Here is a 20,517-nt window from a genome sequence, read left to right as displayed (position 1 = left end):
GGAACATCAGCCAGCTCAACACTGGGGCGAGCACGGAGGAGCCAGCACGGCAGATATATGCACAGCCTGTCTGCTTTCCAGGTGCCAACCCTTAGAAATGATCAGCCCCCCGATCAGATGAAATTAAAACTTGGGAGTTCAAACACAAATACCCTGCACCTCACTGCATTTATGTCACCGCTCATAACAACAAAGACATCTGGAGCCGATTGTACTACCTCCAATTCACCACTTCAGGCACATCACACCGTCATTTTCAAGTCAAAGAAAAAGCGTTAAGTGTTTAGCAGGCTGAAAATGTCTGTAGATCTCTCGCAGGTGCATCTGCTTCCCTATCCGGCTCAGTCAATCAAGTTAAACAGAGAGTGTCATCAGTATGTACAGCATGTAAGGACTACAGTATTGATGCACTCGCTCAGCCGTGTGGAGTGCTGCACAGAAATCACTGAACACGGCAGGAATCGCTTATTTCTGAGAAGAGAAGGGATCGCTCCGAGCCTAGGGACACTCGCTGCACTCGCTGCCTGACTTTGGGGATTAACCTTCAAGCTGCCAACAGGAGGTGGTTGGAAAATCTAGTAAAAAGGCAAAAAAAAAAACCCTGACAGATGAAGGGGCACAAAAGTGCTACGGGTGAGCTAATGTTTAGCCGAGATTTTGTCATTAACCATAACGGTCAGCCTTCCAAAGCTTTCCTCTTTCTGTGTTTCTAAGGATACATTTGCGCAAGATTCACTGGCACTATTTTTGCAAATAAAAATTCTATATATTATCAATAAAAAAAATATACATTTTTTAAAACCATAAAGAAATATATAAAAAAAAAAACACACTCACAGGACATGACCGGAAAATCCCAGATTTATAAGAAATGTTTGGATTGCTCAAGAGTCCACTCGAGTGGATAATGTCAGAAAGCTGTCCACAGATAACGGCAGATTTTCCGCATAGTTACGCACATTAACTCCGCTACTCATGGTCTTCAGAAATAACCAACTGTTGCCAATATTATCCATGGTTACAAGCCAAATTATTCACGTACTACAATGGCAGCATTTTGGGAAATGCACATTCACTGTGCAGTCCTCTCTAATTCAATTTGGGCAAGGTGTATGGGCCAATAACGGAGCCCGGGGGGGGGGATTAGCTGAGAAAACAAAAATCATCTCAATGAAAGCAAAAGAATGGGAGCAATGAAAGGAAAACGCAAACAAATGTGAAGCATGATGACAGAACATCTCTAATCTATTTATACCCCTCTCCATACATCGAGCAGCCCATCCATTGTTACATCCATATAGAGGACGTGAAAGCCCGAGGCGGTGTTTTATCAGACTCGTACATATAGATAATGGAAGACAGGATTCTTCGCCGACTTATTCCATGATAATTATAGGGGAAGTACTTCTACATAATTCTACTGCTGCTCTTCATTTCATCTCCAACCATAACACCGCTGTGTAAGACATATTCAAGTATGAACAGGATGAGACGCTAATCCATTCATCATGGTATTTAGGATGGGATTCTTCAGCCTGCTCACACTTGACCAATGAGATAGCGATAGGTAGATAAAAGCAGTCAGAAATACGTAAAAAATAGGGAGAGTCCAGGAAAAAAAAAAAAAAAAATGACAAACCCTATGGTGAAGACATTAACTTTTTTTTTTTTTTTCTCGGACCTAAACAAGTAAAAAAGGGGGGCACATAGAACAGGCAATTCTGTAGAGAATACAAACACATACATATGTAAACACACACATACATACATACATACACACACACACACACACACACACACACACACACACACACACACACATATATATATATATATATATATATATAAAAATATTAAAGACAGCACCATTTAATCATTACTCACTAGTGGGTGCCAGTCTGTCCAAACGGTTACATAAAGCAACGTTTCGGTTCACGAATCTTTTTCAAGCTGGCATGGCTTGAAAAAGGTTCTGTGAACCGAAACGTTGTTTTTTGGGCTCCTTAAAGTCCATTTATTCTAAAGAATTTTGGAGTGTTGCCTTTTGATATACTTTCTATATATATATATATTATATATATATATACATACACACACACACATTAATGTGTGTGTTTCAGTGTATTCCTTTATAGATCATTTTATTTTAGCAGAGGGGTTGTCCACTCATGACAAATATTTAGATGTATGCACCTCGATTTTTTTTAGTATTGAGCATGGGCGCCATAGTGAGAGACCTGACAATCACCTTTGAGGCACTTGGAAAAGCTGGCCTGAGGAGGTGGCGGCCTAGCCTCATTTCTGGTTATAGTCACTGGCCGCATCTTCCAACTACCGTACATTTTTTCCTGAAACGCTGAAGCATTTCAGAGGGTGATACACTTGGCTGCCATTGTTCAGCAGGGCTGTGATTCATGCAGCTTGCAGTTTGGGCAGCGTGAATCAAGAGATATGGCTCTTTGTTACACGTTTATCTGGCATCATTTTACAGTTTCCCTGCAGCAATAGTATTTTCTAGCAATTTTTACATTTTTTTAAAATTTTATTTCACAGTATGTAATCACAGCAATCTCTAAAAGAATACCAGAATATGTGAATTATAATGACTTCACGGCAGACATCAGTTGCACTGTTGTATAATGAATACTGTATATTCCTAACAGTTCGTATTCTAAGTATAGAAATATCTTTGAGTCATACAGAGCAAGGCAAGTAAATATAGTCAGCGGAGATAAAGGGGTGACTGTCTATGAAAAGATATTAAGACTCTGGATGGCACAAAAATGGAAAAACCTACCACGTGTGTAGACAACACAAATCAAATCTCTCAATTTTAGTTCAATTAAACATCAATACACCTTCTGAACCAGTAATATTACAGCTAGGATAGACAAAACAATGACATAAATAAGTCTCTATATAAAATACCCGTGCCACAATACAGTCACCAATCTATAAGCAGTATAACTAGAGCAAGGTGGTGTGTAATAAGACACCTGATATAATAAATAAGGCAGCTAAAAAGTATATTATATCTTTAATACCAAAGTGAACAAAAACAATTAAAAAACACAAGTGGAATATCAAAACATTGGTCTCCCAGAGATGAGCGAATTGATTTGATGTAAATTAAATTTGTGTTTAATTTTGGAAAGTTTACTGAACCCGGTGAATTTAACCAAACAATTTGCAAATCAATTTGAGCAAATCGCCAAAAATGCCCGCTGCCATTTTATACAATGTAGAAGATTGCATCAGCCACAGAAGGGCTCACAGGACCTCGGGCGAACACATCACATCTCTCTCTCACAGCTATCACATCACATAGTATTGCACTGCCTATGGTAGCCTGTATAAAAGCCAAGGCAGCGAATGCAGCGCAGCAACCATTTTGGGCTGAATCTGTTTCGTTTAGAGAGAGGACGTCTCAGCTCACAGTTTAGAAATAGAAATAGGGAGTAAAAGCCAAAACTTTTAACCCCTTACCGAGATATGACATACTGGTATGTCATATGCGGACTGGGCGTGCCGTCATCTTTCCCTGCACATGCAGGCTGATGCACTGCTATGTATAGCACAAGTAACCAGATGATCGCAGCTTCAAATCCTTTAAGGGGACTACTGAATACAGTATAAAAAATGTTTTAATAAATATGAAAAAAAATTTTTTTTAAATCACCTCTTTTGGCCCCATAAAAAATAAAACTATTAAAAAAGTAAAAAAAAATACACAGATCTGTTATCGCTGCTTTCGTAAAACTCTTATCTATACAAATATAAAATAAATTAATTACCATATTTTTCGGACTATAAGACGCACTGGACCATAAGACGCATCTAGGTTTAGAGGAGGAAAATAGAAGAAAAATTAAAGCAAAAAATGTGGCCCTTATGTACCGTTAAGGGGGAGGGGGTCTGCAGCTGACACTGGTATAGGGGTAATGTCCCCCAATTCTGTTAATATCTCCCATCTTGGAATATATGGCCCCTTCCTTCCTGTTATACGTGGCACCCATCCCCATCCTGGTATGCATGGCACCCCTCATCCCCAATCCAGGTATGCATGGCACCCCAATCCACCATCCTGGTATGCATGGCACCCCAATCCACCATCCTGGTATGCATGGCACCCCAATCCACCATCCTGATAAGCATGGCACCCCTCATCCCTCTTCTTGGTATGCTTGGTACCCCTCATCCCTCTTCCTGGTATGCATGACACCACTCATCCCTCTTCCTGGTATGCATGACACCCCTCATACCTCTTTCTGGTATGCATGACACCCCTCATACCTCTTTCTGGTATGCATGACACCCCTCATCCCTCTTCCTAGTATGCTTGGCACCCCTCATCCCTTTTCCTGGTATGCATGGCAAAGCAATCCCCAATCCTGGTATGCATGGTACCCTTCATCCCTCTTCCTGGTATGTATGGCAAAGCAATCCCCAATCCTGGTATGCTTGGCACCCCATCCCATGCTGCACACAAAGAAAAATAAACACTTCTACTTGCCTTTCTTCCCTGTGCTCAGTGCTGCATCCCTGCTCAGCTGCACCGCACTGATCTCACAGTGTGAGCCGCTCCTGCAGCGGCCGGCAGTCAGTGTGCCAGCTATTAAAGTGAATGAATATTCACCCCTCTCCACTCCCATGGGAGTTAGTTGTAGTGAATATTCATGGACTTTAATAGCGGGCACACTGACCGCCGGCCGCTCCAGGAGCAACACTGCGGGTACAGTGTGCACGCTATTAAGGAATATTCATTTTCTTTAGCAGCGGGCACAGTGTAGGCTGCAGCAGGCAGCTCCTGCCTCCTGTGCCGCGCTCCTCCACCACTGCCGCTCCACCACACCCCCACCACCCACATACGTTCAGACTATAAAACGTACCTCCACTTTCCTCCAAAATTTTGGAGGAAAAAAGTGCGTCTCATAGTCCAAAAAATACAGTAGATCAGTAAACAACGAAATGAGAAAAAAAATCAAAACGACAATTATGTTTTTTGGTCGCCGCAACGTTGAAATAAAATGCAATAAGAGGTGATTAAAACATTGTGCCCACCTCAAGAAAATATCAGTAAAAATGTCACTTCAGGGCACAAAAAAAATAAGCCATCACATAGCACCATATCCCAAAAAATGAAAACGTTAGGGAAAAATGGCGACACACGAAAAGTTTTGTGTTTTTTTTTTTTTTTTACAAACATTCCGAATTTTTTTTTACCACTTAACTAAAACACAAAAACAATACATGCTTTGTATCTGCATACTCACACTGACCCGGAGAATCATATTGCCAGGTCAGTTTAGACATAAAGTTAACATGGTAAATGAAAAAACATTGTGAAATTGCACTTTTTTTGCCATTTCAATGCACATGGAATTTTTTTCCCGCTTTCCAGTGAATCACATGATAAAATGAATGGTGTCATTCAAAAGTACAACTTGTCCAGCAAAAAATAAACTCTCATATGGCTATACTGCTGGAAAAGTAAAAAAGTTATGGCTATTGGAGGAAAAACAAAAATAGGGAAAATAGCCCAGAGGTGAATATACTGTACAGATATGGTGTGCAAGACAAAACAGCAATGAAGTAAGGCTACCAGCTGTTTACCCAAAGCCATACACTTCTAATGCTTAGTTTGCGTTAAAGAGCGTGAAAGCGATTGGACACAATCCTAAGACATCTCAGAGTGTTAGACGTGTCTTTTTAGGGCAATTTGATTACCTGTGCTTCACAGTGAATTTATTCACCACAAACCAAAGTTTAAAAAAAAAAATTCTGTGAAGCTGGTGAATTTTAATTTTATAAGATTTAATTATTTCTACTCTCCACTTAATATAGATCATCGCCCAAACCTTTTTTCAAAGTGTCAAAAAGAATAAAAGGTACACACAAATGAGCAGGATAGAAAGAACAAAAAATATATATATAGTTCACATATCCATAAGAAATAAGTCAAAGACAAGTGTTAAATAATACCATGACACCTTCTAAGCCGAGAGAAAAAGTCACAGGACCATAGAGACATATGCTATTCAATATAATAAAGCCAGGAAGAAGAGCACAATTCCAGGATTTTATCGATATAGTATGTATGCTGGTCTTAGTTTGTGATTTCTGCTTTTTGAATACTAATATGTGAGACTTATTTCTAACAAGTTATCACTATTCACAGGATAGCTGAGGGGTGTCTCTGTTTCAATGGACAAGTGGTTGCTCATGCATCAAAGTCTATGGGACTTTAATTTTTAAGATTTGCCATCTCCATCAATCCAATAGATTCTGAATGGAGTGAAAAGACAAGGAATTAAGTTCCAGACTTAACCATAGTAAGGCCATGAATGTCCTCTATCTGGACTTTTCAAATGCGTTTGATACAGCACCAAAAGATACATAAAATGAGAGCAATGGGGCTAATAGATAATATGTGTAACTAGGTTAACAAGTGGCTCACTGATTGGAAACAAAAGTTGGTTATTAATGGAACACACTTTGTTTGGGTAACAGTGAACAGTGGGGTGGGTACCATGGAGTCAGTACTGGTCCCTTTTCTTTTAAGTATATATCCTTTTAGAGGATATACAGAGTAAAATTTCAATATTTGCAGATTATACTAAACCCTACAAAACTCTAATCAAGCCAGAGGAGGATAATTTAAAATAACAGAGGGATCAATGCAAGCTGGAGGCTTGGGGTAAGTTTTCGCCCCTGCGCATTTTCATTGCCTTAAAAACACAGCGTCTTACAGTTCCAGCAAAGTGGACGGGATTTATAGAAATCTCATGCAGACTGTAGTTTTTTTTTACGCTGCATAAACGGACCTGCAATGCATTTTTTAAATCTGTAACATGTCAATTTGTCTTGTGGGTTAGAGGAGTTATGTGCCCCCCTTAAAATTGCATTAGATGTGGAACATCTGCAATTAAAAAACACGTGTTTCCAGTGCAGAAACGCTCTAAAAACACATTCAATCCACACATGACTATCTCAGTTCTGTCAAAGCCAAATACCAGCAAGTATAAAACAAGCAGCTTAATTTAAAACATGACATACCCAAAAAAAAAAAACAAATGCAGGTTTTTTTTTGCATTTTTGACACTGCATGTAAAAAAAACGCACTCAAATACAATGAAAAAAGTAACCTAATTTAGCTAATATGTGCATAAATGCTGGAGAAAATCTGATACATCAAAAATTCATCATATACTCATCATGGGAATTTAGTGACCAGTGCCAGGAAGCCGCTTGCCAAGGCTAATAAAATAATGGAATGCATTAAAAGAGGCACAGATGCTCATGACGAGAACATGGTTTTGCCTCTACACAAGTCACTTAGATACTGTGTACAATTTTGGTCTCCAGTATACAAGAAGCTCACAGCTGAACTAGAGCGGGTGTAGAGAAGAGAGACCAATGCTATTAAGGGGAATGGGTGCACTGCAATACAAAGAAAAATGATCAAACTTGGGTTATTCCGTTTGTAATAATATCGCCCCTAAGCCTTTGTTTTCCAATGTACAAATATATGAAGGGACAGTACAGAGATCACTCTCTTATGCCTAGGCCAGAGACAGGGACAAGGGGCATCCTCTACGTCTAGATAAAAGAAGGTTAAATCATAATCACAGACGCAGATTCTTTACTGTAAGAGCAGTGAGATTATGTAATGCTCTGCCACATGATAAGGTAGTGATTGATTCACTAAAAAAAGTTCAAGAAGGGCCTGGATGCCTTTCTTGAAAAATATAGTATCACAGGTTATGGGCACTAGATTCTGTGATAGGACGTTGATCCAGAAAACTAGTCTGATTGCCGCATTTGGAGTCAGGAAGGAATTTTTCCCCAATATGGAGCGATTAGCATTGGTCTCGTGGAGTTTTGCCCTTCTCTGAATCAACATGTTAGGTTATTTTCTGAAACCCATGGACTTATGTTTACTTTCAACCAGAAAAACCATGAAAATATAAATTTTGAACCTGTACAAATACAAAAAGCAACAAAGCAGATGAGAAAGTTACAAGTGATAAACACTGAATGCTTCATTTACCCCGAGACTACATAGAAGAGGAACTAGACTGCACACATGTAAATAAACGGTAAAGCAATAATGGAGAACGCACACTATAATGATAAATGTGTCCCCGCTCCCACACATACATCAGGTGCAGAATGTGAATTGATTTAATAGGAATCAAAAATGGGAGAAAATTGACTAGATTCATAGCAAGTGTAAACATTGAATAATTCACTGGTACGACGTGTACTGTACTCATTAGTAAAAGATAGACAGGGTTAATGAGGCAGAGGAAAAAAGCTTTGTGAGCCAAGTGTCATCCATGCGCGGTGGGAGGGCCATTTATAAAATAAGATTTTTTTTCCTAGATGTATGAATTGCTGCAATGCTAAAAACATAATTTTACTTTTTTTTTTTTTTTGCAGCGTTAACCTCTCATTTTGTTACATTTTCCGAAATGTCAATGTCCTAAAAAAAACAGCATGTAAGATAACCTTTGAAATTTCACACAATACTGATCAAAATCAAAAAGCCACAGCAAAGCAACAGGAACTCAATCACTCTGCCATACGAGTAAAGGCTCAAACTAGCTTGGGAAATTCATCTATGCTAAATAAATAATAGTTACACAGTGCTACATCCTTTGATATTAAATGAATGCAAGAAAAAAAAATTGTACCACTGATAGTTTGCATTCATTTCATAGCTTCACGTAATAAAGCTACGGATTCAATCATAATTCAGTTATTATTTATATCACCACAGCTTCATTTTATTGCACATTTATATAAACTCTAAACCAATTATACTCGGAGCCGGATGGAAAATTACAGTGGAATCTTTATTAGGGAATTTATCACTAGCCATCAAAGAAGTAGTCTGTTAGCAGCAAAAGTCCATTTAGAAACCAAATGATTAAATGTTATTCTAAAGAGAAAAACACAGTACAGAGAGATACAATTTAGGTAAGTCCACATAATGACTAGTGATCAATGACTGACAGCTCGTAACCGGGCGCATGGAAAGAAACAAACAGGATTAAAAAAAAAGCATCTAATTACCAAGAGCCACATTCAATAAACTGAGATTTGCTGTAAATATTCCTTGAACACTCATTACAAATTTAAAGATGAACCGTCATCTTTATTTTATACGTCATTAGTACAGATGAAAATAAGCGACCTTCTAATATATTTCATCAGAGAAAAATGCTTCCTTCTCCTTCTGAACTGACATTTCACTCTCAATTCCCAGGTATCCAAGGGGTAACGTTTCTCCTTGCGAGAGTGACATGTCATGCCTGGCATGCCAAGGAGAGGAGACTTCTAAGCCTTGTAACGCTCCTCTGAGAAATTAAATATGCAAACTGTCTCTTCAGAGAGGAAGAGGACTAGAACTCTAGGGCCAACTATGGGTGGCACTAGAGTTCTAGTCCTCTTCCTCATAAAATTAAATAAAATTCCTCATAAAATTCAATTGAGGTGAGCGGAGGAGGAGTTAGGAAGACTGGCAGCAGTATGTCCGTCTCTGCCTCTAAGGCCATGTGCACATATTCAGTATTTGGTCAGTATTTTACATCAGTATTTATAAGCCAAAACCAGGAGTGGTGATAAATACAAAAGTGGTGACGTGCTTCTATTACACTTTTCTCCTGATAGTTCCACTCCTGATTTTGGCTTACAAATACCAATGTAAAATACTGACCAAATACTGAATGTGTGAACATGGCCTAAAACACAGTTACAGGCTAATCGGATTACATATGTGAAAATTATTGGAGGCATAGATAAAAAAAAAAAAACAGGAAATTTGATGCATCACATGCTCAGCCCTACAGTAGAAGGCCTGCCTGAAATATTACAGTACCCACGTAGTGGTCACTGCAAGGAAAATAAGCAGTTGACACCAACCTAGTGGACCAAATTAAGTTCTTTGCTAGTGGTTTTTCTACTAAATGAAAATAATTGAAAAAAAAAAAAAGGGGATAAAAAAAGAGAGAGAAAAAAAGACAGACAAAAAACATATGGCTAGATGGGGAAGGGGAAGAGGAGGATTGGGCGAGACTTGTCTGGGTTAAAAAGAAAAAAAAGAAAAATAAGGCAAGCTTTTTCCAGGAAACGGGTCATTGTTGAAAGAGAAAAAATAAAAAAAGATAAACTGTCAACCAGCAGGTCACAAAGCCTGTTCTATTTTTTATTTATACATGAATACCTGATGCAGGTATATCATACTTTTATAGAAACATGCTATATGAATATCTATTAAGGAATATTGCCTTGCCTTGATATTATCAGTCCATTTAGAGAAGTAGTGGGCAAAAGGTAGCAGAGCTTATTTACAACAAACAATAAAAAATAAATAAGTGGAAATAGAAAATAAAAATAAAAGCAATGAAGATATATTACAAATAAATTCTCCCGGCTAGATAGCGGCAGATGTAGTATACAGTGTACAGAAGGTGAAATCAGGCAGGTGTAACACGGCAAGTGTGTTATACAATGGGTACAACTGCTGCAGTCCATAAATATGATGTCGGCATGAAGAGTTGGATCGAAGCCAGCGCCGCTACAGATGAACTTTAATGCACACGCACTAAATACAGAAACATAACAAGCGCAGCGCTTTACAGCTCCTTAGATATACTCGATAAACTCCAGGATCTCAATTGTAATGTGTTTTTCTGACCCATCAGGTTGGTTACAAGGTTTGTTACTTAATCCCTTAGTGACGGAGCTCATTTTGACCTTAAAAGGAGTTGTCCACTACTTTTTATTATCCCCCCAATGTATTCACCCTGTGCCCAAAAGGGTTTTTGTAATTACCTTCTGCTGTCCTTCTTGCCTGTGAGCGGCGCTATCGTTGGCCGCTCACAGGGATCACGGGACCCCCGGCTGCAGCCGTCTCTGACATCCGCTGACGTCACATCAAGTTCAGGCTGCAGCCGGGGGTGACTCAGTGCTGCGCTCCACAGTGAGTGATGGTCTGTGGGCGGGGTTACCCCACGCGTCACACCCAGCATCCACTGCAGGCTCTCCCTCTCTCCATTCATTGGGAAAGCAAGCGGTGGATGCTGGGTGTGATGCGGGGGTAACCCCGCCCACAGCCCCACATCCACCACGTCACTGATGTCACACCTCACTTGACGTGACATCAGTGGTGGGTCACGTGATGCCTGTGAGCGGCAAGCGACAACTAAAGGCAATTACAAAAACCCTTATGGGCACTGGCTGAATACATTGGGGGGGGCGATCATAAAATGTTGTGGACAACTTCTTTAATGACCAAGCTAAATTTTTCAATTCTGACCACTGTCGCTTTCTGAGGTAACAACCCTAGAACGCTTCAACTTACTTCAGTGATTCTCAAACTGTTTTTTCATGACATATTGTACTTCATGATAGTGGTAAAATTTGGTCAATATGATTTGCGTTTATTTATGAAAATATTACAAAATGTTTTGAAAATTTCACGATTTTCAAACTTTAAATTTTTACGCCCTTAAATCAGATAGTCATACCATACCAAATAATTAATACATAACATTTCCCATATGTCTACTTTACATCTACATCATTTTTAAAACATAATTTTTTTGTTAGGAAGTTAGAAAGGTTTTTTTAGGAACCACATCACATTTGAAGTGAATTTGGGGGGCCTATATGACAGAAAATACCCAAAAGTGACACCATTCTAAAAACTGCACCCCTCAAAACCACATTCAAAAAGATTATTAACTTCAAGTGCTTCACAGGAATTATTGGAATGTGGAAGGAAAAAAATAACATTTTATTTTTTTTCACAAAAATTTTACTTTAGCTCCAAATTGTTTACTTTCACAAGGGTAATAGGAGAAAATAAACCCCAAAATGTGTTGTGCAATTTCTCCTGAGTACACAGATACCCCATATGTTGAGGAAAACTACTATTTGGGTGCACGGCAGGGCTCAGAAGGGAAGTAGCACCGTTTTACTTTTTGAACGCAAAAATAGCTGGAATCAAGAGTGGACGCCATGTCGCAGTTGGAGAGCCCCTGATGTGCCTAAAGAGTGGAAACCCCCCACAAGTGACCCCATTTTGGAAACTAGACCCCTCAAGGATTTTATCAGAGGTAAAGTGAGCATTTTGAACCCACCGGTATGACACAGAATATGATAACATTAGGTCATCATATTGAATATGTCATCATTAGTGTTGAGCGCGAGTTTGCATCAGGTGCTTGAGTATGCACAGAGTATCGCGAGTGCTAGAGTGACATACCCGAGTCTCCGCCTCGCATGTTTTGCGTCTGTTAGACACCCAAAAAGACCATGCGGGATTGCCAGTGTATGGCAGGCAATCCCCGCATGTTTTTTTAGCTGTCTAAGCATACCCAAGCACCCGATGCAAACTCGAGTAGCGAGCACTTGCGCTCATCACTAGTCGTCATCATTTTTTTCTCTAACTTTTGAAAAAACCTTAACCATAAGCCCAATCCTAACCCTCAACCCCAACCCCTAACTCTAAACAAAAACCATAAGCCCAACCTCAAAGAATGAAAGAAATAAAAATTATAAAATAAAAAAAAATAATCTGACTAAGGGTGTGACATACTAATTATTGGCTTTTGATCACTGTGATAGCGTCTAACAAAGTGATCAAAAGGAGCAAATAATAAAAAATTTCCCGCTGTTGCCGGTAGGCAGAATTCATAGGAGGTAGAGGGCTGGGAGACGGAGCAGGAGGGACCCGGGGGGGTCATCATTTCTCTCTTCTCTGACATGAAGATCATTGTCAGAAGAGAGAGAAATCTTTTTAATAGCATAGGCACTTTTTTTTTTTACATGATCACCGTTATTCATTGAATAACGGCGATCACGTGATCGGGGACTGGAAAATCCGGCCCTGAGTGTTCTCCAGGGTCTCAGCTACTCCCGGTAGCTGAGACCCCAGAGATTTTCAGATTCTGGTGGGGGGGCTATAGGCTTATTCCCGATCGCCGTTTTAAAACGGCAATGAGGGAATAAGGCCCCTTAATGGCCGCCAGTTTCATGCATATCGGCGGTTTTTAAGGGGTAAAAAAAATACATGGTTATAAACACCACTAGAGCGTTTTTTTGTTTATTACAGAGCTGGAGTGGTGCTACTAACATAAGTTCCCAGCCCCTACTCTCATACTCACCTGCCGCTGTGTTCATCTTCTATCAGCGCTGCTCCAGTTAGTCCCCAGCAGTTTGTGACCTACCGGATCACTCCACTGTTTGCCGGAGATCACTTTTCAATGCAAGTCTATGAGAGTCTCATTTTGAATCTCATAGACTTACATTGACAGCTCGTAATCGTTACTTCTGACTTCCAGTCAGTCAGAAGTTGGGGTCACAGGTGACGAGGGGGGACCGGAGGGGCTGCCAGGAAGAGCTGAAGCCGGCAGGTGCGGAGTATAATATTAGGTACAGGGATCATGCATTAGTAGTACCAATCCTGCACTGCAAATAAAAAAAAAGCTGGAGTCGTGTTTTAAAAAATAACATTTTTTAACCTTATAAATAACAGTCTCCAAAGGAATGGCCTGATTAATATCAATACTTTCAATCATAGACCTTTTATAATGTGCATCAATATAGGGCAAAACCTACCAAAACTGGGATTTTTCACAAAGAAATACCCAAATTCATGAACAAAAATCAATATGCAGCCAATGCAGTTCTGCTAACTTAGTCTTGAACACTGAAAACCCAAGGAGAAGAGAGTGCAACTGCGACTGGGCTCCTGCGGGAGGAGGGCACCATGACGCCAGCAGCTAATTCAGCTGGATGTGTGTGTGAGAATGCACATTCACCATAAATGTATTGCGGCGTATTGAGACCAGCCAGATCACTGCACTGCAATACACGTTGCCAGCCAATCCAAGGCCGGCAACTGATGTTGGGTGTGCAAGTCACTGGCAGTGACGTCATGCGATGTCCGTCGCTTGCATGCAGAATTCAGCTATCGGCTTTGGAAGAGGATGTCGCATGTTGTGGGAGCGGGGGAGGGTTGGTTAGGCGAGTGGAATCATTACATTTTTTTTTTATATATATTTGTTGGAGAAGAGTCACAGAACAGGGACATTATTACTGGAAGAAGCCTAGGATGGGGCACTTTATACCAGGATGGGGGCATATATTACTGGAAGGGGCCCAGGATGGGGGGACATTGTACCAGGGAGGGGCCCAGGATGCAGGACATTTTACCAGGAAAGGGATACATTATACCAGGAAGGGTATGTGCACATGGTCAGGAGCCGCTGCGGGTTTGACGCTGCGCTCTTATACAGCGTCAAACCCGCAGCGTCCAGATGTTAAAGCATAGTGGAAGGGATTTGTAGAAATCCCATATCCACTATGCATCTGTGTGCACCTGCAGATCACCCGCGGACATGGGGCGCATCTTTCCAGACAGCAGCATGTCAATTTCTCTTGCAGAGTCGCTAGTCTCCGCAAGAAAAATTAGATCACTACAATGTATTGAATGCAGTGAAACCGCATGGTTCAATGAACACATGCGGATTCACCTGCGTTCATATAATGCAGCGCTTTGGATGCAGCATAAAAGTATACTGTGTCCAAAGTGCTGCCTGTCCGGATCGTGTGCACATACCCAAAAAGGGATGGAAAGTGAGACATTATACCAGGAAAGGGCCCAGGATGGAGATATTATACCAGGATGGGGTAATTACAGGAAAGGGCTCAGAAAAAGGGACATTATTACAGAAAGGGGCCAGGATGGAGGACATTATTACAGGATGGGGGATATTGTTACATGAGAGGGTGAACACATGTCTTCACAGGATGTGGAATGCTACAAGGGCACATACACCTGACGAACATACATGTTCGGGTCCAGGTCCAAATTTTCCACCAGGGCCCATCGGACTCTAGCCACTTCTCACAGACATTACAGCTTGCAAAGTCATGTCACTGTGAGAGGGAGGACAGACGAGCACACAGGGTAGTAACACACACAGAAAGGAGGGAAAAAGAGCAGGCAACTTAGGGAAGTCTCACTGAGCTCTGAACTTGAAGCTTCACAAGACAGAATTTCAGACAAAGCAATACTTAAACATAAAGTAATCAAGAACTCAGTCAATGACAAGGTGCAATTTCAGGTACACAGAAATTAATGTTCACGTATGTACACTGCTCAAAAAAATAAAGGGAACACTTAAACAACAGAATATAACTCCAAGTAAATCAAACTTCTGTGAAATCAAACTGTCCACATAGGAAGCAACACTGATTGACAATCAATGTCACATACTGTTGTGCAAATGGAATAGACGATAGATGGAAATTATTGGCAATTATCAAGACACACTCAATAAAGGAGTGGTTCTGCAGGTAGGGACCACAGACCACATCTCAGTACCAATGCTTTCTGGCTGATGTTTTGGTCACTTTTGAATGTTGGTTGTGCTTTCCCACTCGTGGTAGCAGGAGACGGACTCTACAACCCACAGAAGTTGTTCAGGTAGTGCAGCTCATCCAGGATGGCACATCAATGCGAGCTGTGACAAGAAGGTTTGCTGTGTCTGTCAGCGTAGTGTCCAGAGGCTGGAGGTGCTACCAGGAGACAGGCCAGTACACCAGGAGATGTGGAGGGGGCCGTAGGAGGGCAACAACCCAGCAGCAGGACCGCTACCTCCGCCTTTGTGCAAGGAGGAACAGGAGGAGCACTGCTAGAGCCCTGCAAAATGACCTCCAGCAGGCCACAAATGTGCATGTGTCTGCACAAACTGTTAGAAACCGACTCCATGAGGGTGGTATGAGGGCCTGACTTCCACAGATGGGGGTTGTGCTCACAGCCCAACACCGTGCAGGACGCTTGGCATTTGCCCAAGAATGCCAGGATTGGCAAAGTCGCCACTGGCGCCCTGTGCTCTTCACAGATGAAAGCAGGTTCACACTCAGCACATGTGACAGACGTGACAGAGTCTGGAGAAGCCATGGAGAGCGATCTGCTGCCTGCAACATCCTTCAGCATGAAAGGTTTGGCAGTGGGTCAGTAATGGTGTGGGTTGGCATTTCTTTGGAGGGACGCACAGCCCTCCATGTGCTCGCCAGAGGTAGCCTGACTGCCATTAGGTACAGAGATCAGATCCTCAGACCCCTTGTGAGACCATATGCTGGTGCGGTTGGCCCTGGGTTCCTCCTAATGCAGGACAATGCCAGACCTCATGTGGCTGGAGTGTGTCAGCAGTTCCTGCAAGATGAAGGCATTCAAGCTATGGACTGGCCCGCCCATTCCCTAGATCTGAATCCGATTGAGCACATCTGGGATATCATGTCTCGCTCCATCCACCAACGTTACGGTGCACCACAGACTGTCCAGGAGTTGGCGGATGCTTTGGTCCAGGTCTGGGAGGAGATCCCACAGGAGACCACCTGCAACCGCATGAGGAGCATGCCCAGGCGTTGTAGTGAGGTCATACAGGCACGTGGAGGCCACACACAATACTGAGCCTCATTTTGACTTGTTTTAATGACATTACATTAAAGTTGGATCAGCCTGTAGTGTGTTTTTCCACTTTAATTTTGGGGGTGACTCCAAATCCAGGCCTCCATTGGTTAATAAATTTGATTTCCATTGATGATTTTTGTGTCATTTTGTTGTCAGCACATTCAACTTTGTACAGAACAAAGTATTCAATGAGAACTATCAATGTTACTCAAGTATTCTGGCTTTGTGTGTCCACTGACAACATTGATAGTCTATATTTGATACCGGTTTTTACTCCTCTTGATTGCCATTTCCTCTTGTCCATCCAATTTTGGCTGGACACTAACAGGAATGGCTCTGGTCGGGTTAGATCTATCCCCCAACCGACCACGGCCTGTCGCAGGAGATCTAGGTCCCTGACCTGACATGGTTTATTCTGTTTGGGCCTATACCGTGGTATCTTCTCTCTTTTGATAATAATTTTTTTAACTAAGTTTATTAAAGGTTAAGTATTAATGTCTAGTTTACCCTTGCTGTAATGGATGGTTTTTGATTGGGTAATCAGTGTGTCTGATTCTAATCAGTCTCCTGTGCTGTAATTCTAGGATTCTCCTGTGCCAGCGCTGGAAGCATTGGGCACGTGACTGCAAGTATGTGATTTGCATACATGATGTCACATGCTGACTAGACGGGTGAGGCCTCGCCCTATACAAGTGTGAGGCCAGACAGAGTCAAGATGGAATGTGTCTGGAAGTATGCAAATCGTATACTTGGAGCAACACGCATGCCGCTCCTGGCGCCTGAGAATCCTTACTAGGTGTGTGATGTGAGGATTCACAAGTCTGCAGTTATATAGAGTGACTGAAGACTTATAGTTAAAGGGGTTGTCCAGCTTAAGGCTACATGTATTATGCACTGACGTAAGTATGCCGCGCTTGCGCAGTATGTCATCGCCAGCCGCACTTGTATCCCTTGGAGCCATGCATCCGCTGTGACGAGCGTCTCTGGCCGCACACAGTGATGCTGAGAACTACACAGCTTCACTGCGTACGTGCGGGGAGCCGCTCATCACAGCGGATGCATGGCTTCAAGGGATACAAGCGCGGCTGGCGATGACATACTGCGCAAGCGCGGCATACTTACGTCAGCGCAAGCCGGGAGCAGAATTCAAATGAACTATGACTAAATGCGAGAAATCACACCCCTATGACTAATCGAGCAGATATGATATAAATATATAAAGTGCTTTATACACATTATATTTGCGCCGATTTTAATGAAAAAAACGTGTTAGTGATGTACATTGCATTACTAACAACGCAATGGGGGCAGTTTAGATAGTACACAGGACATGACAGATTCCTTTTAAACAGAATATGTAGACATATGGTGGTGTTAAAAAAAATAATTGGAAATTTATCTTTAGGCTTTACTGTATTTAGAACATTTATATTTATTTTTGGAGTAACAATTGTCGTTATAAACAACTATCCAATAGTTTAGGTCATGTTTAATGCGGACGATAGCAAAGTGGCAAAATCATTTTATTAATTATTCACATTAATACAGTTTATCATCAAACCATGGCGTTTAATGCTTGTCGATCTTCAGAATTGGCACCACCGCTATGCTCCTTTTCTGTGGCGGTTCCAAACAAGTCTATCAGATATTTCTTACATTTGTTATGGGACTATTGGGTTGATTTAAAGATTTGGCGTTATTCTCTTTTCACAGGAAATTTTTATTTTATTTTAATTGAGGCTTCAATTACATTCTAAAGAAATTTGATGTATGTTCAGATGTGATTAGCATGTGATATCATTTGGTCGTTAGGGATTGGTTTTATATAGGTGGTTTTCCACTTTGACGATCTATGACAAAGTCACAAACTCGAAAAGTGTCAAAGTGATTTTTGGATGCCTGTGCAACATATTTTAATGAAACAACAATATAGAATTTCTCTCTTTTTAATCCCAGTGCGGGATGGGAAACCTATTGTTACCCTCGATGAAAATAAGCACTGTCTATAAAAGGTTACATTTATCAAAGTAATACAAGAGGCCAAAATCACAAATTGCTTCATGCAAACACTCTGAATAACCAGGAGATTGATACACATAAAGGGGCTTCCTCACAATGGACATGTCATATCTGGGGGACTCCACTACATAACTGCAGAAGTCCCCTCACTGTTTTCCTCAGAATCCATTTGTAAAGTGATAAGTGGGGGTCCTAGCAGTCAGCATCAGACATGTAACACCTATGCATGAAATAGCTAAAATGACACCATGACTTACATTTATGGCATGGAACTCCATGTTAAGGCAACATTCCCACGGTGAATATTGGTTAATTTTTTGATGTTGCAGATTTTCTGCACTTGTTGGGTAAATTAGGTCACATGAGGTTTGCTAAATAATATATATATATATATATATATATATATATATATATATATATATATATATATATATATATATATATATATATATATATATATATATACATATACATACATACATACATACATACATACATATATATTTTTTTTTTTATTTCGCTCAGCCTATCATCGGCCACAATGGTGACCCACCTTAGCCATTTTATTGGCCAAGCAGCATTTCTTGTGAGTCCAGAGGGCCCAGAAGCAGAGACCAGAAGTGACCAAGGCAGCATTGGAAGTATTGCAAAAAGTGTACAGAACACATATGGAAGCAGTGTTAAAGGGAATCTGTCTGCAGGTTTTTTGCTATGTAATCTGAAGACAGCATGAGCTAGGGGTTAAAACACAGATTTGAGTGATGCCACTCTTATCAAGCTTGTGCTTTTGTTTACTTGCAATGATTGATTTAGCATTAGGAGCTTATCATTGCTGGACACAGAAGGCATGCCTGGTAGTCTGACTGTCTATGGACTCTGTACACAGAGAGCCTCGTGTGGGCAGTATTGGCTTCCTCAGCTCTGCTGCATTGCTAAATCTAAAAACTGTGTCAGAACAGCTGCACCCAGTGATCGAGTGATACATTGCGGGATTCAGGGTCTCTTTGCCTACATCAGGCTGCTCTCAGATGAGGTAGCAAAAATCTGCTGACTGATTCCCTTTAAGTATTCACCACACATAAAAGTGAATTGCAGAGCAAATACCATTACTGACGGCAGAACATGGAGGAAGAATCCCTGCTAAACGTACAAAATAATGGAGAACCAGGTAATATATATTATATACACTGAACAGATAAGATTGAGAAATTAATTCCACTAACCTACTACTGCTACATTTGCATCTTAAATAAAAAGATGTAGCAAACAGGTTAAAATAAAAATAAAAATGAATAAATAATGCATTTTATTGCCAGAGTCAAAGTCAAGAAAGGCCTCAGTGAACCATAAATAAAAAACACCTATAAAACATAACACATTCCTCAAAGGGAGAATGAAACTTCCATCCAGTGTGACAACAAGAAGACAGTTTGTAATAAAGACAGGCATATAATGCTGTCACACTACATAACGCTAGGACTTCGTCTCTGAAAATATGTTCTAATATTTCAAGACTTGAAAGCGTCTTTGGCTTGTCATGTTTTGTGCAGTTCAGTATTTCAGATGACATATTAAGTCAAAGAACCAGGAATTTGCTCCCAGTCAGTATTTCTGAGCACTTACATTAAATGGGCTGGATAGATAAATAAAACCCACAGTGCTCTGAGAATGGTGCAGCGTCGGAGCAGTCGCACGGTAGGGGCACCTATACCTATACGGCAATTACAATGTAAGGCACACCAGAAGAAAAATAGGTCAAGCTAACAAACAAAACAGCAGCAGAAAAGAGAAGAAATCCAGCAAGTCGCTTTTTTTTTCATGTACATGGAGAAATCACAAAACAAATTTATAGAAAACACATATGTTCCAAGTACAAAAAAACAAGCAAAAGCCATAAATTTAATGTAAAACAAATGGTTATTCTTCTCAACTGCAGAGTAGTAACAAAACAAGACGATGGGACAAATGTACTAATGGGTTTCTGCCTACACTGGGGAAAATGTGCC

The 20,517-nt window shown here is 40.7% G+C and overlaps 1 protein-coding gene across 2 annotated transcripts in view; it reads right to left on the bottom strand.

The window, feature by feature from the left end:
- The window catches only part of ASXL3 (ASXL transcriptional regulator 3), a 158,465-nt gene that overhangs the window by 60,320 nt on the left and 77,628 nt on the right, over window positions 1-20,517 (bottom strand). Inside the window, exon 1 of one of the 2 annotated variants that reach the window (XM_073679218.1) lies at window positions 219-486. The exons of the other annotated variant lie outside the window; for it this stretch is intronic. The gene's annotated coding sequence lies outside the window, so the exon portion shown is untranslated. Of the gene's footprint in view, window positions 1-218; window positions 487-20,517 lie in introns of those variants that run through there. 2 annotated transcript variants of the gene reach the window in all.

This window comes from Phyllobates terribilis, unplaced genomic scaffold (genome assembly GCF_046119375.1).
Source record: "Phyllobates terribilis strain yellow unplaced genomic scaffold, ASM4611937v1 Scaffold_4__5_contigs__length_816908805, whole genome shotgun sequence".
Lineage (NCBI taxonomy): Eukaryota > Metazoa > Chordata > Amphibia > Anura > Dendrobatidae > Phyllobates > Phyllobates terribilis.
This window is presented reverse-complemented; position numbering and strand designations above follow the sequence as displayed.